The following is a 16,409-nucleotide window of genomic DNA, read 5'->3' as shown; positions in this document are numbered from 1 at the left end:
CATGCAGACCTGAGTTTGACTTCCAGAACCCATGTGGATCTAGGTGTACCACTGCATATCTGTAAGCCCAGGACTCCTCTGGAGAAAGAGGAGCTAAAGGCAGAATAATCCCAGGGCTGAGAGTCTGGCATATACACCAGTGTGCCACTAAGCAGAGTGGTAATATGATACTGTGGACTCTTAGGAGGTGGATCCTAAGAGTGGGAAGTTAGGTCATTGAGGGCAAGACCTTGAAGGGCATTTTGGGAGCCTGGCACATCTCTCTGTTACTTCCTGACCACCATAAAGTATGTTGTTTTCTCTGTCATACACCCTGTGTGCCGCTGCCTTGCCACAGGCCACAAAGCAAGGGCATCAAATAACCATGGACCAAACTATCTTCACTGAGAGCTAGAACAAATCTTTTACCCTTCATCCTTTTCCTTACTATAGTGCTTACCACCGTTAATGTGGCGCCTATGTTACCATTGACTTGGCTATTTCTTCAAAGAGTCCTATGGATGAGCTCAGTCCCTGAGACCCCTGCTTACAGCTATGGAATGACTGAAAGCAACAGTCAGATATTGTCTTCTTCACTAATGTAAAATCTGTTAGCGACTTCTCAGTACCTTATTAAAATGACTGAAATCCTATAATGATTTACCCAGCTTAACCTCTGTCTCTCCCTCCCACTACTCTCCTCCAACCCTCATGCCCTATGAACTCTGGTCAGTGGTCCTCCTACCACAGGGCCTTGGCTCATTCTGTCCCTGTAAAAAGGAGCTTTTTTCTCATCACTGTCTTAAGTTGTTGGGGTTTTTTTTTTTTTTGGACTTAGCTCAAAGGTAACTAACTCCAGGAAGTCTCACCTAACACCTGCCTTAACGCCCTTAGACATCTCTTGTAACATCTCAGCAATCAACCATTGTAATTTTCTCAAACTACCCAGCTCTGTCAATGGGATGACAGGTGGTTGGTCTGCTTGGTTCACGTCACTTTTGGCTCCAAGCACAGTGTGAAGAACAATGGAAATGCCAGACATGTGCTGGGCCGATACAAGGATGATTTGACCAGAAGTCACCAGGCCTCAGTCCTTCTTTGTGATAGACTCAGGTGCAGGACAAACACAAGGCCTCTCTGGCTCAACACGGCACATTTCTATCTAGCGCTTTCTGGTTCATACTCGGGTCTTCATGTGTCTATCCTTCCTACTGAGATCCAACTGTGCTAGAAGAACTCTAGATATTTCCAGAAAGTATACACCCTCTCAGGTAGCACCAAAGTGCTTATGATTCCTCTCAGTGAAACTCTGCCTCTATTAGTTCTTCTACTCATAGTGGTCTGCTAGAACCTCCATGCAGTTAGTAGAGGCCATGGACAGGAATCACTCCCAGACAGAAGCCTTCAAGCAGGCCAGTATTCAGGGACCATCTTAAAATGAAGAATTGGAAAATATTTAGTATTCTTTTCTAGGTGCCAGAGAAAGCAGCTAGGAAAATAAACCTTTATGAATTAGCATGAGAGAACATGCCCTATAAAAATGAAAAATGTTGAGGTTGGAGTAAACACTGAATAGTTAAAAAACAAACAAACAAGCAAAAAACATAGTCTTACATCCCAGCCTGATTCAGCCACCTCTGGGGGATGTCCAGGTTAACAGGCACACAAAGTTGGGGGTTAGGGAAGAGCTGTTGAAGGTGGGTGTCCCAGGGATCTTCCAGGTGAGGAAACAGCCCCAGGACTCCATACCATAAAATCTGTGATTCCAGAAGGTTGAATATGTCATCTCTTCCACTCAGGTGAAGAGGAAGCCAATTGCTTGTGACTAGCAATGGCTCCCTGGTGCCACAGCAGGGCGCCAACGCTCTCCCCAGGGGTTAATGCTTAGTGCAGCTCTAGGAAGACCCAGCCTGAGCCAGATCAATGGCCAGGAACCTGAGATTGATTGACTCCTACTAGACAATGCTGGCTTAGGGTCTGCCATCCAAAACACCAAGGACCCAAAATGTTGGGGTTGGGATTCCTCCAGCCCTGTATTTGGGGATATTTGCTGTATGTAATGTAATATGTTATATTATTAAGTATGCTTGTACTTTCATTATGATCCCTAACATTAGATCAACTTTCCACTTGTGTTCTCTTGTTAGCATTCAAAAAGTTACAGATTTCGTAGAGTTTTATGCTACAGATTTTGAAATAGGGATGTCTAACCTGTCTTTCTGTGTTCCCACAAGACCTAATAATCATGAGATGTTAAGATGCCACACTAGCCATTTTTGTGAAATGGTCACATTATACGTCTCCCTTCTTTGAAATGTGCATAATCTATTAACCACTAGTTGTGTAACGATAGTTTAATTAAAAGTCTTTATCTACAACAATTGATACCCGTACAATGGCTGATGATTTTATGATCACAGTTAACACTTATTAAACTCTAAACCAGCATGTGCGCACGTGTGTGTGTGTGTGTGTGTGTGTGTGTGTGTGTGTGTGGTTTTGTTTTTCTTTTTTCCTCCTTTGAAGATAGTTTGTTTCTACACATCCAAGGCTAGCCTGGAACTCATGATCTTCCTCCTTCATTCTCATGACTGCTAGAATGGTAGACATGTAGGAACATACTCAGCTTAACTTAAGTTTGCTTGAAACAGATTTAGTTTTGGAGATGGGGGCACATATCTATAAGCCCAGCACTCAAGAAGCTAAGGCACAAGGATGGCAAGTTTAAGTCTAACTTTAAGCACATGATAAAACCCTGCCTCAACAAAGGAATACATGAATAAAACAGTAAAAAAATAAATAGGCGGAGAATGACTCCGTAGAAACTCAGGCCTTATCTAAAGCTCTCACACTGTGTGAACTTTTAATTGACATTACTAACTGAATTCTGTAAAATATTATTTATTTATTTTTCTTTATAAAAGTCTTTCTTGAAATTTGAAGGCTCTAATGCAACCCACCTATGTAAAATGGACGAACGTGTCCACCGTGCCTCATCTTGTCCCAGGTACTGTGATGTTCCCTTTGAGAGGGTGGATGCTTCCCATTCCTTAACTTTGTATGTATCATCTGAACTCTGAGATGTAATGCAGTTGGAAGGCAAAAAGACAACCCCGGGCACCTTCAGATTGCACCCTGAGGTCACATTAAGGCAAACTACTCGTCAACTCACCAAATATCCAGTCTCTCCCTCCATTTACCTGGCTCTGGCAAATACAAGCCTCTCAGTTTCTCTGGGCAAATGATGAAGCTCCAGGGGCTTGTGACAAACACGTTTCTAAAACAGTAGTGGAAAATAAAGCAGATCTTTACAAAGTGTACTCTGCCCCATTGGTCTAGGCTTTAACCAACCAATGTGGTTTGTTTCCCTCAGAAGTTCGTGATTTGGAGGCTCCACATTCAGATCAGCAGGTATGAGAGGTGGGACATGGGATAGGTGATTAGATCAGGAAAGCTCCACTGTCACTTACAGGTGGTTCTATTTATAGACTAAGGCATCAATGGTTTACCTGAGGAGTGGGCTTTGTGAAAGGTGAGTTCTTCCAAGCACACCTGTTCTGTATAACCACTATTGCTCTGTGCCATATTTTAAAGCAGCAAGAATAATAACCTGTTCTTTATCAATTCTAGTCTGTGGCATTGTGTTATAGCAACAAAAGAAAAACAAAAAAGATACTTGCAAACACAGTCCTAGAAATAGAGAATAGAGACTATAAAATGTCACACACCAGGCCTGGTGATGTAGACTGTAATCACAGCTGTGAGAGGCTAAGGTAGGAGGACTACAGGTTGAAGGCCATGCTAGGCACCTTAGTGAGATTATGTCTGGAAGCAAGAAGTTAAAGGGGAACATTAGAGTTGTGGCTCAGTGTAGAGTGCTAACCTAGCATAAGCAAGGCTGTGGGTTCAATCTACTTTTTTTGTGGGACTATGACAAGGGAGCATAACATGGTGGGAGTATATCAAAACAAATATGATCACCAAATGGAGGCTGGGAAGCAAAGCAGGAATGAAGAATGGTCCAAAGACCTAGTGTTCTCATCATAGACACACCTGTAATGTGTCTCCCTATAAACCCCACACACATTCAACTCGATATCAGAAATTGTTCTGCTATCCCCAAGAACCCAAGAGTACCAGATTGGGAACCAGCTTTTAGAATATGGACATTTGGCAGGACACTGAAGATCTATCTATGACACCAATGGTCCTATCTGATAAGCATTGCTTCCAGAAGTTTAGGAAATAAGAACATTGAGACTCAGAAAAGTTAAGTTACTCAACCCCTGACAGCTGGTCCCACTCTACTCTTCTAGACTTGCAAGAAAGACATGGCAACAATTAGAATGTGAGTGTGATCATACACACACACACACACACACACACACACACACACACACGAAAGATCTTGAGAACTGGGAAGGAATCAGATACCTCAACATAAGGATCCTCGAGGGCCTAGCAAGGATATATATCCACACCAAGGAAAACATTCAGAAAGTTTGAGCAGAAGTGTGATCGCATGGCTTCTATTTTAGATGAATTCCTCCCATTCTTGTGTTTGGTGGGTGCTTAAAGGCAGCAAGAACAAAAGTAGAAATACCCTTACAGATGTGTGCAACACACATGTGTGAAATGCAGACACCACATGGCACTGATGGCTGAATGCCGCAGCAATGACGATCTGAGGAAGAGGTTGGACTTTGGAGATATTTGAATTCTGTATGTATTTAGAGACAGAGTTTCATATTGCTATTGGAAAGGTCAGATTCAGAGTATGAAAAAATTGATCTCATCTTTTTTTAGAAAAGAGTTTCTAACATCTCTGCTTTTAATCATATGTATATATGTGTACAGGTGTGATTGTGAAGGCCAGAAGAGAGCATTAGGTTCCCTGAGCTAAATTGGCAGGTGGATGTTTATTACCTGATGTGGGTTCTGGGGACGGAAATCAGGTCATTGGGAAGAGCCGTTGATGCTCTTAACCACTGAACATTGTCTCCAGCCCCCAAGAAATGCATCTTATGGGTTGATTGTAATCCGATTTGACTCTCATTCACCGAAAGAATGAAGTTGCCTTTTAACCTGCTGTGGAGAGGGGGATGCACCTTCCATAGAGTCTTACTAGGAACTTCTGTGGTTTTAAGTATGTCTTTCATGTAAGTTTAGATGTCTGCTACCTCTAAGGGGAAGTAGCAAAGACAATTGAATAGTTACGTTTGGAATCTATGTAAGTCTCAGGATGGGCATGTCAACGTTCACATCATCCGCCAAGAGATTGCTATATTAACCATGGAAATGCAGATGTGAGCCTAACCCCAAAGTGACAGTCTGAAAGTTAAATTTCCCTGGCTTTAACGAGTAGAATTTCTCGTCCCTTTGAAGTCTAATCCATGGAGGTGAAGATGGGTTATGATTCACATGGTCCTTCGAGGACTATCTTAGTTACTGTTAACACTATTGCTGTGAGAGGCACCTGGCCAAGGCAACTCTTACAAAAGAAAACATTTAATTGGGGACTTGCTTACTTAATTTGAGGGCTAGTCCATGATCATTGTGACAAGAAGCAGACAACTGAGCACTTTACATCCTGGTGGTGTGTGATGGCAGATGTGATTATGAGATCTCAATAAATTTTTGTGTCCTTGCTTCTCTATTTCAGAAGATAGGAGAATAAGGAGAGGAATTTTAAGGATTTGAGTAGAAAGATGAATGTGGGAGATTTTTTTTTACAAAGAAAATGGGAGAGAAAGTATCTTAGGCAATAAGTTGTGATGGCTATTCTCAGTTGTCAACTTGACTACATCAAGAAAGAACTAAAACCCAAAAATAGAGGGCACACCTGTGAGGGAATTTTGCCTAATTTGAAAGAGGAAAGATCTTGAAGTGGGTAAAACACACCTTTGATCCAGATCATTTGAGCAGGGAAACCCACCTGGAATGAATCTGGGTCACACCTTCTTCTGGAAACCTACATAAGGGCATGGAAGAAGGAAGTTTTCACTCTCTGCCTCACTAGCAAGTCCATTACCTTCACTGGCATTAGAACCTACTTCTTCAGGATTCCAGTGCACACTGAAGACCCACTGAGATGTCCAGTTTCTTGGACTGAGAAACTACTGGATTCTCAGACTTTCTGTTCATAGTCAGCCATTGTGCGATTAGTTGGACTGCAGCCTGCAAATCATTCTAAAACATACCCTCAGTCTCCAAGCTCTGTTACTCTAGAAAGCCCTTGCTAATATATAAGTCTTGACTAAAAAAAGAATTAAGAGTCACTTGAGGTCCACAATTTTGGTGTTAAAAGACCAAGTCTGCCTAGCTGTGTCTTCTGCGTCTATAATCACCCACACAGGGCAATCACAGAGTCAACAGAGATGAGATTTAGCCTTTGTGGTTTCAGCAGGCATATAGGGAAAGGCAAGATAGGTGACTTCTTGGGAATGTGAAATCTAAGCCCGTTACTGGATAGCTAACACCTTCCTGAGAGGACCAGTAGACTGTAGGTGCCAGCATGTGGAGAATGATCCCCTTGGGGATTTGAAGGTGGACAAAAAGGAGGATTCAAGAATTGGCTGTTTAATATTTGAATATGTTTATTTATGAATTTATATGAATGGTTCCTTTGATTTATAATGAAAACAATGCACAGGTTTAAGTTAATTAACTTGTGAAATCAAGTCATCCATTGACAGACATCACAAATGGCCTATGTGATCAATCAATCTTACGTGTGTCAAGCTAATTGATAATAAAAATTCATTTATTTGAAGATAAAGAAAATTATAATCTAGTATTAAAATGTCTGAGGTCAATGTTCAAGCACACTTTTACTTAAAACAATGGAACTCTCCCAAGGGTCACAAATCAGTAATCACACTGCCCCTATGGAGAGGTGGGCAGTAGGCACAGGAAAATCCCCAGAAGCTTGTGGTCCAGTTAGCCTGCTGTGCATAATGAGATTAAAGATGCATGCATTGGGGGAATCCAGATTTAGGACTTCACACTTACAATGCATGATGACTTGAGTTTGAATCCAACCATGTACGCAAAAAGCCAGGCATGGCTGCAGACACCAGTAAATCCAGCATTGAAAAGCAAAGAGTTAGATCCCAAGAGTTCACTGACTAGCCAACCTACCAAAGAGGACAAGCTCCCTGTTCCCACAGTGATCCCAGATCATGGCAATAAGGCTGAAGGCAAAGAGGTAGACACCTATTGCTTTGTTCTGGTCTTGTCATTCACATTCATGCACCACACACACAAGAAACATATAACACACTTACATACAGCATATACATACACACCACACACATATACTACACATACACAATGCACACATACTCATACAGAATTTAATTTCAGTTCTATCAGAGTTGATTTCAGTCTTACTTGGATTTTAAAATATGGCTTCTTTAGGTTTAAGATTTAGAGTAAATCCATGTCTACTCAGATTCACTCCTAGAGACCAAAGAGTTTTGACACAGTTGCTAAGCTCAGGAGTTAGCAGCTCAGTGTGCCAGGAATTCTGTGCAGTCCTTGAAGTTAAAAGTCAGCAGAAAGGGTTTCCAACATCACTTTCTTAGGAACACACTACCAGAGCTATCAAAGGGCCGCCTGTGAGAAGTCACACCACGTTGGTGACACTATTTTCCCAGATGCTTTGTTTAATAGTCACATCACATCACATCACAGGGGGGAGGGGATAGTGAGAGCCAGGTGATCCAGAAGGAGCCAAACAAACCACTGAAATAGAAAGGGCTCAGAAGTCCTTTGGTGACACTCTCCGGGGACTGTGGAAATGTCCACACTCCTAAGAGTAGAACCAAAGCGGGTAAGGCAGACATATATGTCTCTGCATTAAGCAAACTCCATATAGTCGATTGGAAATGGAAAAGTGACTGTGAATAAAGGGTGCCCTTTCCTTTCTTGGGACAATTGACATACACTTGTATGTACCATACCTACTGGCACACACATACATACCCCTAATTGTTTCCATCCCAGTATCTACATTTTTCTGGTAATGGATATGAGGTCCTAAAATACAAGATCTACATTAAATACAAGCAAAGAATCTATCTCCTGGCTCCCAGCATGTTCTTGTCTCCTTCTCTGCAATAATAGTGGTATTGTGATGATTTTCAACCCATTAATATACCTTAAACACTCCCAAGTCTTTATCTGGCGCTGTCTGTGAGGTTTCTCATCTGAATGTGAGAGCGAAATAAAAACAGCATATGGAAAAAGCATAATTAAGGATGTGTATAAATATGATGGGGCATCCAGGGACTCCAATATTGACTTGCCATTAGGAAATGCAGCGGTCCCTCTGCTTCAATATCTGGGCATTTGACCAACTGTAGTTTGAAAATATTCTTTTGAAATAATTGCTTCGTGCTGAATATGGAGTCTCCTTCCCTAAATATCACAATGTAAATATTTGCATGTCCTTGTCATTGCATTTGGCATTATAAATAATCCAGGTATAATTTATGCTATACAGGATGGTGTGCATAGGTTATGTACAAACGTAAACTGAGCGCCACTGGTTTCTGGTGTCCATAGAGCTGGTCCTGATGGCTTCTCACAGGAAGGAAGGACGACTGTGCTCAACTTTAACCAGAGTAAATGAGATATAGGAGGAAGCAGCGAAAGAAACCAGAAACACTCAAATTATTTTTCCCTGAAGCCAAGGAATATAGGAATAGTCTGGTTCATCCTTATGGTTTTCTGAAAACAGAGCTGTGAAAGGTTATCGGCCATTTTCATTTTCTAAGAATGCACCTAACACAGAAGCTGGCATCAAACATAGGCAAGAAGCATTACTCTTTCTCTGTCTCTCCGTCTCTCCTACTCTCTGCATTTCCCTCTCTCTGTATCTCCCTCCCTCTCCCCTCTCTCTCCCTCTGTCTCTGTCTTACACGCATGCCCACGCGTGCGTGCGCACACACACACACACACACAGAGAGAGAGAGAGAGAGAGAGAGAGAGAGAGAGAGAGAGAGAGAGAGAGAGAAAGGGAGAGAAACAGATATAGGGAGAGAAAGACAGACACACAGAGAGATAGACAAAGATACACAGTCTCTTTCTCTCTCTCTCTCTCTCTCTCTCTCTCTCTCTCTCTCTCTCTCTCTCTCTCTCTCTCTCTCTCTCTCTCTCTCTCTCTCTCTCTCAGGCAAGGCCTCCATTCTCAGATTCCCAGCAGGGCAGCCAGTCAGGCAGAGCTTTCACTGATACCAGCACCTGCTGCCCTTCAGTCTGAGACACCCACACCCTGCTGGCCCTTAGGGAAAGCAGCAAGCAGGTTGTGGCAAGGAGACAACTAAACCTGGGAGGAGACCCAGCTCAGCTGCAGAGAAAAAAACCCAGCAACAAAGGTCAGCTGCGATATGAATCTCCACAGTAGACAGTAAGGAAGCAATAAAATCAGACCAACAATCAGTAAAGACCTACCGGTTGGTTTTCTAGTCACTAGGCAGTGCTCCTTGCTGTTCTTTAAGCAATTAGTTACCTGTGTGTTGACACATGAATGAAGTAAAATGAATGGTTATTTAAATTCTTTTTTTCTCAAATCACTTGTAAATCAGCTTTCCCTCCCCTTTGCTTTCTCTGATAGAAACCCCATATTTAGTGTGCTGCCAATGAACTCAGTAACTCCCATCCCTAAGAATATAAGTTCCTCCTAGTCACCTTTAAGTTGATATACTTATTTCTTTGCCAAGCCTGTGTGTGTGTGCATTTGTTGTTTAAAATACATTAGGGAGCCTGAACACAGACATTCAATGCATAGTACCACTGAGATACTGAGGCTACCTTTTAACCCTTCCCATTTGCGTTTTTGCAAAAGTGGGAAAGGAAATTCAGATGATACCTTAATTAGCCAAGGACACTGCCATTGGCATTCAGAAGTGTTTCTGGGGGTACAGTGTTTGTCTGCTTGTCTTCCTGTTTCTTATTCCTTCTCTCTATGTATGGCTTGTTCTCTTTCTCTCTCTCTCTCCTCACAAACACACACTTCACTTTGAAACCATAAATGAATTAAATAATTCTATTCAATATTAATATATATCCAGCCCCACCTACTTGCCTTAGATGTTTGACCTTCCCTCCCCCAAACAAGGAGGCATACTTACTTTTCACTGTCATCTAAACCAAATCCAATTCAACAATTTTACTCTATTCTTAGCTGGTCTGAAAACTCCAACTATCTCTAGATTCTTTATATTACTAATGTCATTTCTATGGCCCCAGAGAGCAAATAGAGATTTAGATGTCTAGGATGACAAGGAAGCTTGAGAGGGATGAACCCAGGTGTCTACTCAACTTCACAATGGTTGTTAGGCTACATTCATAAGAATAGATTGTGCAGCTACATTGAAATCCCTTTAAATGACTGGTGTGGCTTACCGCCTGACTTAATCATAGTCACGTTGTCTGTGAAGACAGCCAAAATAGATGAAATAGTTTGGCTTGAAAATGCTGTGTACATCCAGGTCAAGATACGAGCTCGTTTACTTTTTGAAAAGTGTGTCCACAGTACAGTGCCGTCCTTGCCATGTAAGAACCAGTTCTAAAGGCTTGTTTCTTCAGTCAGTGACATCAAACAAAGCTGTCAAACCAGTTCTTCTCTCGGGCTGCAACAAGAAAATAAGAGCCTACTTCTATAAACTTTTTATGGGATTATGTAAGTTTCTCCTAAGCAGACCCACATTCTTCTCTGGGTACCTGAGATCTCCTTCGTATCCATTTCAGTAACCCATGACTCACTGTTCACAGCCTCTTCCTCATAATTTGCGAATCTGATGTCATTTCCTGTTCTCCATGGCACCTGGGTGTTTTGTCCTCCTGAGATGAAACCATACTCTGGGAAGTTGGAAACTGTTGCTTTGGGCTTGAGTCTTGACCCAAAAGGTCATGAATGAGACAATGATTCATTTAAAGGTGTGTTTCTAGTTAGATATAAAAACATAAAATGTTGGTCTTCATAAATATTTTTGGAAGATCTGTGAAATAGAGTGCAGGAGCAGATCTCTCTCTCTCTCTCTCTGTCTCTCTGTCTCTGTGTGTGTGTGTGTGTGTGTGTGTGTGTGTGTGAGTGTGCATGTGCGTGTGTTGTTCCCAAGAATTTGGGTATAGGGAATACAAAGAAACCATCTGTTTAATGTTTCCACTGAAGTACCTGAAAGCAAGCAAATAAGACGGACAATAAACACTGAACAGTCAAAACTCTCTCCCACCCACTGTGGAGTCAAAGAAGATTGAAAAAGCATCAAAAGCAGCTAAACTCCAAAAAAAGTTTCAATTACAGAGTAAAGGGGTAGCTTGGATCAACATAAGCATCTTGTTTTCAGATCTTTCTCCATTGTCCACCAGGACTGCTGGGGCTCCCTTGAATCAAGCAGAATGTCCAGTTCTGCATGTGAGCTTAGATTGTGACACTAGTACAGTGGTGAAGACTTGGGACATATAGATGCAAGGTCTCCTGCTCTCCTGAGCCCTCCACACAGCAACTGGGTTTTCTTTATCTCTCCAGTTTTATTGTTTTTCTCAAACATGCTTTTCTTCTTTTCCGATGCTACAGCACCTTCCTACTCCAAAGGAAAAAAGCAACTGAAACCAAGAACTGCTCTCTACACAGAAGACTAAGTACTTGTTTACTCCTAGATTCATATCTTTCTGTCTCACAATCTGAGAGTCTGAATTCCTACAACATGGTATTTATTCTTTGGCTGAGCTTTGCATCTCATTCTATTGGGTCTCGTGGGGAATTTCACTTTCCTGATTTCTTCCTTACTTTTTTTTTGCCATCCAGACTCTTCACTGAAGACCTGCTATAGCCTGGGCCACACCTCCTAAAGTCTTGAGTAAATTTTTCTCTCAAGACATGTAAGTGTTGAACAAGTTTCTGGGAAGATGTTCAAGATCGCTGTTGACCAGAGGAGTGTAAATCCAAACCACAATGAGGTATCAGCTTATACGCATTAGGATTAGCATCTAGAGCCAAAGCAAACATTCAAAGAAAAGAAGTGCTGGCAAATACATGGAGAAATGGTCATCTCTGTAAACATTAGGTATGTAAAATGGTGCAGCCTCCATAGAAAATCATATCAAATATGAACAGTTAGAAATGAAACTCTTGTATTGCCTTAATATGGACTTCAATATCTGAGATGTTTACATTCTTTCAATTTTTACTTTTAAGTTTTACCTACATCAGTGAGTCTGTATGGGGTGTGTGCACATGTTATTGTAGGTACCCAAAGAAGCCGGAAGAGAGCGTCAGAACCCAGAGCTGGAATTACAAGTGGCTATGGGCCACCCAATGCAGCCACTGGAAACCGAGTTCAGGTTCCCTGCAAGAGCAATAAGCACTCTTAACTGCTGTGCAATCTCACTAGACCTTGAAATACTACCATTCTTGTATGTAGTACAATTGCCAGCATGATGAAGAAACAACCCAAATGTCTATTGAAGGGTGGACATATTTTAAAATTAATATATAAATATATAGAGATATGCATACATTGTTTGTACACACACACACACACAGAGAGAGAGAGAGAGAGAGAGAGAGAGAGAGAGAGAGAGAGAAAGAAGAGAGAGAATGAAATACTATTTAGCCACTTAGGTTTAAAAAGGGAAATAGTGCAATGTGCAACTACAATGATAAACCTTGAAGACACAGGGGATGAAATAATCCAGCCACAGAAGATCTGATGAATGATCCATCTTAATGGGGAAAGTAAAGTAGTTCCACTCAAAGACGCATGATTAGATGGAGCTGCAAATCAGTGAGGTACAAGCTCAGTTACACAAAAGGGACAGGCTTAGACACTTGTTATCCAGCATTCCCTAAAGTTACCAAAACTTCACTGTCAAAGTGCTAAGAGGGCATATCAAATTTCAAGGGCTCTCACCACAACAAAGTAAAATTTAACAGGACAATGTCTCCCCTACAATTCCAATGACACTCTTCTCATATTTATTTCCTTAAATCCAAGCCTGTGTATTTGAGTTGTAAAAAACAAAACAAAACAAAACAAAAAACCCCAACAACTTTGAGTACATCGTACTTGAATTCTCCCTCTCTTTCTCCCATGACATAAAAGTAAGTTCCAAGTCTTCTCACAATGCCCATTGTCCTTAGGAGCAGCTTTCATCTCTCCTCCCTTCAATGCCCCCCCCAGATCCCATCCAGTCTCTGTCTCTGCCTTGCATGCCTCCTGTGATCATCCTTCCATTCTATGGCCTGAGTAATCTGTAGACTCAAAGTCTGTGGTCCATGTGGGACTCAGTCTTCTAAGTCCCTACCAAGTCCCTCTTGAGAGTATCCTTTGTTTCTCTCTTTTCAATGCATACATGCTCTTTTAGCTCACATCCAACTGACGTTTTCTCATAAAATCTTCCTTTTCACCATGAGTCTGGTAAAATGCCCTTCCAGGGGATGCTGTAGCACCTCATTGAACTGACATTTCCTGCTCAGCTGTTGTAAGTCTACTTCTTTACAATAGAAACTCTGTATCTGTTGGTCACCATTGTAGCTCTACATTTTGGCAGAACATCTACCATGTAGCAAATAACTCTGAATAGATTTGGTTGTTGCTGTTGTACTCATGGGACCAAAACCAACACTTCATTCACACGAGCCAAGGCCTTTACCGTGTAGTTACACTCCCAATCCCTATAAGTAGTTTTTAAATAAATTAACTCATCCATAAATAACTGAAGCATTTTAAGACAAAATGGGAATATTAAAAGCTGAGTGGTGAAAGAGGGAAGATGTATAGTCATTGTATCTCTTTCTATCATAAGCTTTTGAAAATGCATTCATGAACATTACTCTTGCACATGTAGAACAGATTTCATCAATTATCCCCCTTTACTCATTCTTCACCTCCCCTTGTATCTGTGCCATTGGTCAGGTAATTGTGCAAAGGTCCCTCACTATGGCAGGACATGCTTTGCTACCTTGTAATTCTGGTTTTGACTGTGAGGTCAGTGGAAGAAAGTTCCATTGTCAGTCTCTATCTCAGACTTGACTGACTGCATATTTCTGACGGCTCCCGTGTGCCTCATCCATACCACAGAAAGAACATTTCTGGGTTCACCAGTTGGCTGTCTTGGACTGTACCATTTATCCTGATCCTGTGGCATTCAGTGGAGCCATCCAGGAGCAGCAAGTGGACCCTGGGAGAAGGATGCAAGCAAGGGATGTGTACACAGCAGCAGCATACAACTCCTTCCTAACTGATGAATTTCAAATTAATGTAAGAGACATGCATGGGTAATGAGAATCCCAGCAACACAGTCACCTAACTCCATGCTGGAGTTTAGTTCAGCCTAGCCCAGCTGACCCAAGTAATATGAACACTTGGTTGTCAGATTGTCTTCATACACTAGAAGTAGTCATTGTTGACAGGTTTCACTATTTACAGGCATATCACATGGACCTTCCACTTGTGCAGGGGCCATGGTTGTAGGCAGAAGGAATATGTTTCCTTTTGCAAACAGTTCTGACCGAACACATGAGGAGTTAACTGAGGTTCAGAACATTAACTGTTTATACTCCTAACCAGATTGGTCACTGAGCTCTGCAACCCTAGACAGGAGCAGCACAGTCTGAAGCTGCTACTGCTGCAGCTGTGACCCCAACCCAATGCCTCTTCTTGGACCACTCTCAAGGCCACAGTCCATGGGAGGGTCTAAATGCCACAAGGTAAGCTACACTGGACTCCCTGTTTTGTCAAAGTGGGAGTGGGAAGACTTGGACTTTGCAGTTTCCGCTAGAGAAATTTGAACTGTACCTCCTTTCCCGTGGCACTCATTGGAACCATTCAGGGGCATCAAGTGGGCCTTGGGAGAAGGAACTGAGCAAGGGTTAGAGGTACCACAGCACACAATTCCTTCCTAACTGATGAGTTTCCAACTTACATAAGAAAGACATAGAATTTTTCTTTTTTTGTTCATTAAGCAGGCAGAGGTTAGAATATACACAGTAAATGTTGTCATTATGGGTACTGGAAAGTCTCTATTCTGTGAATTTACCTATAGGTGATACAACTTATTTGAGTGACTTCTGGTAATTTCTTTTAAGCTTAAGATGGACTTGGAAAGGCTGAGGGAGGAGGAGGATGAGTCCCCGGTTAGCTGAGGCTACATATTAAGATTCTCAACACAAAACCCACTACTTTGAAGACACTCTTTGAGCCTATAGCTGACCTTCCATGTTTCTACCTACAATATTGTGATGATTCCTTCCCAGTGGTTTTTCAGAGATGATATGGAGACTACTGTCTATACAAAAGATGACAAAAACTAGGTGTTTCCCAGTGGAGATAATGCCAGATAAACTATGGTCATGATTTATGATGCACTAAGAATTTCATGTATGGGTTTTTATTTTATGAATTTTGTTAATTTTTGACTACCAAATCAGGATTAATTTTGAACTCAAATACATTGAAAACTAACTTTATTGTTACAGATGCAAAGTTTGGAAAATCAGATTTCAAAAGTTATCATGAGGAGTATTTACTAAGGGCTGGGTATGTGGATAGATTGATGCTTATTACACATGGGAGGATGGGATGAGCACCTTCTCTGGTGTTCAGCCCCATGTAGGAAAAATGTTGAGTTGAATGTGATGAAAGAGAAAATTTAGTCCCTATCTTGACTATGTGTCCAAGTAGTTAAGTGTCTCATACTAAAGTTAATACTTTAAAACTGATGAAAATGAATATGTTACTTTTCATGTCAACATTTAAGCAGATAGGAATGAACCATCTAGACTGGAAAGGGAAGTCAAACAACTCTGGTGAGGCGTTTGATTCCTACACATTTTGGTACCTGAAGGGAATCAAACATCCTTGAGTAAAAAGAGGGCCTATAGCTTTATAATGTGCTGGGAGTGCTAAGCAGCTGAACAGTGTGGAAAGGCTTTGTGAACTTCATTTTCACATATTTGATTATGTGCACATGTGTATGTAAGTGTGTGTGCATGTGTGCATGCGTGTGTGTATGTGTGTGTGCATGCACATATGCTCGTGCGTGTGCGTGTGCGTGTGCGTGTGCGTGTGTGTGTGTGTGTGTGTGTGTGTGTGTGTGTGTATTTGCAAGTACCCTCCCCTGTGCCTGTGTGAGCTCAGGTCAGACATTGTTTTCCAGATATCCTCTCCATCTTTTTTCCCCCTTTTTCTTTTTGAGATACAGTTTCTCATTGAACTTGGAGGTCATTAGTGGGCTGGGCTAGCTACCAATCAAGCCCCTGGCATCTGTCTGAATATCAGTACTGGGGGTTCTAAACTCAGGTCCCCAGGCTTGTACAACAAGCACTTTATCCACTGACCCATCCACCAGGCCCTAGAAATTTCTACTTTAAGATACTAAAATATGTCGGTGCCCAACCATTTCTTTGACATTGAAAACAG

This window comes from Mesocricetus auratus, unplaced genomic scaffold (genome assembly GCF_017639785.1).
Source record: "Mesocricetus auratus isolate SY011 unplaced genomic scaffold, BCM_Maur_2.0 Super-Scaffold_100021, whole genome shotgun sequence".
In the NCBI taxonomy this organism is placed as follows: domain Eukaryota; kingdom Metazoa; phylum Chordata; class Mammalia; order Rodentia; family Cricetidae; genus Mesocricetus; species Mesocricetus auratus.
The sequence above is the reverse complement of the archived record's forward strand: the minus strand, read 5'-3'. Positions refer to the sequence as shown.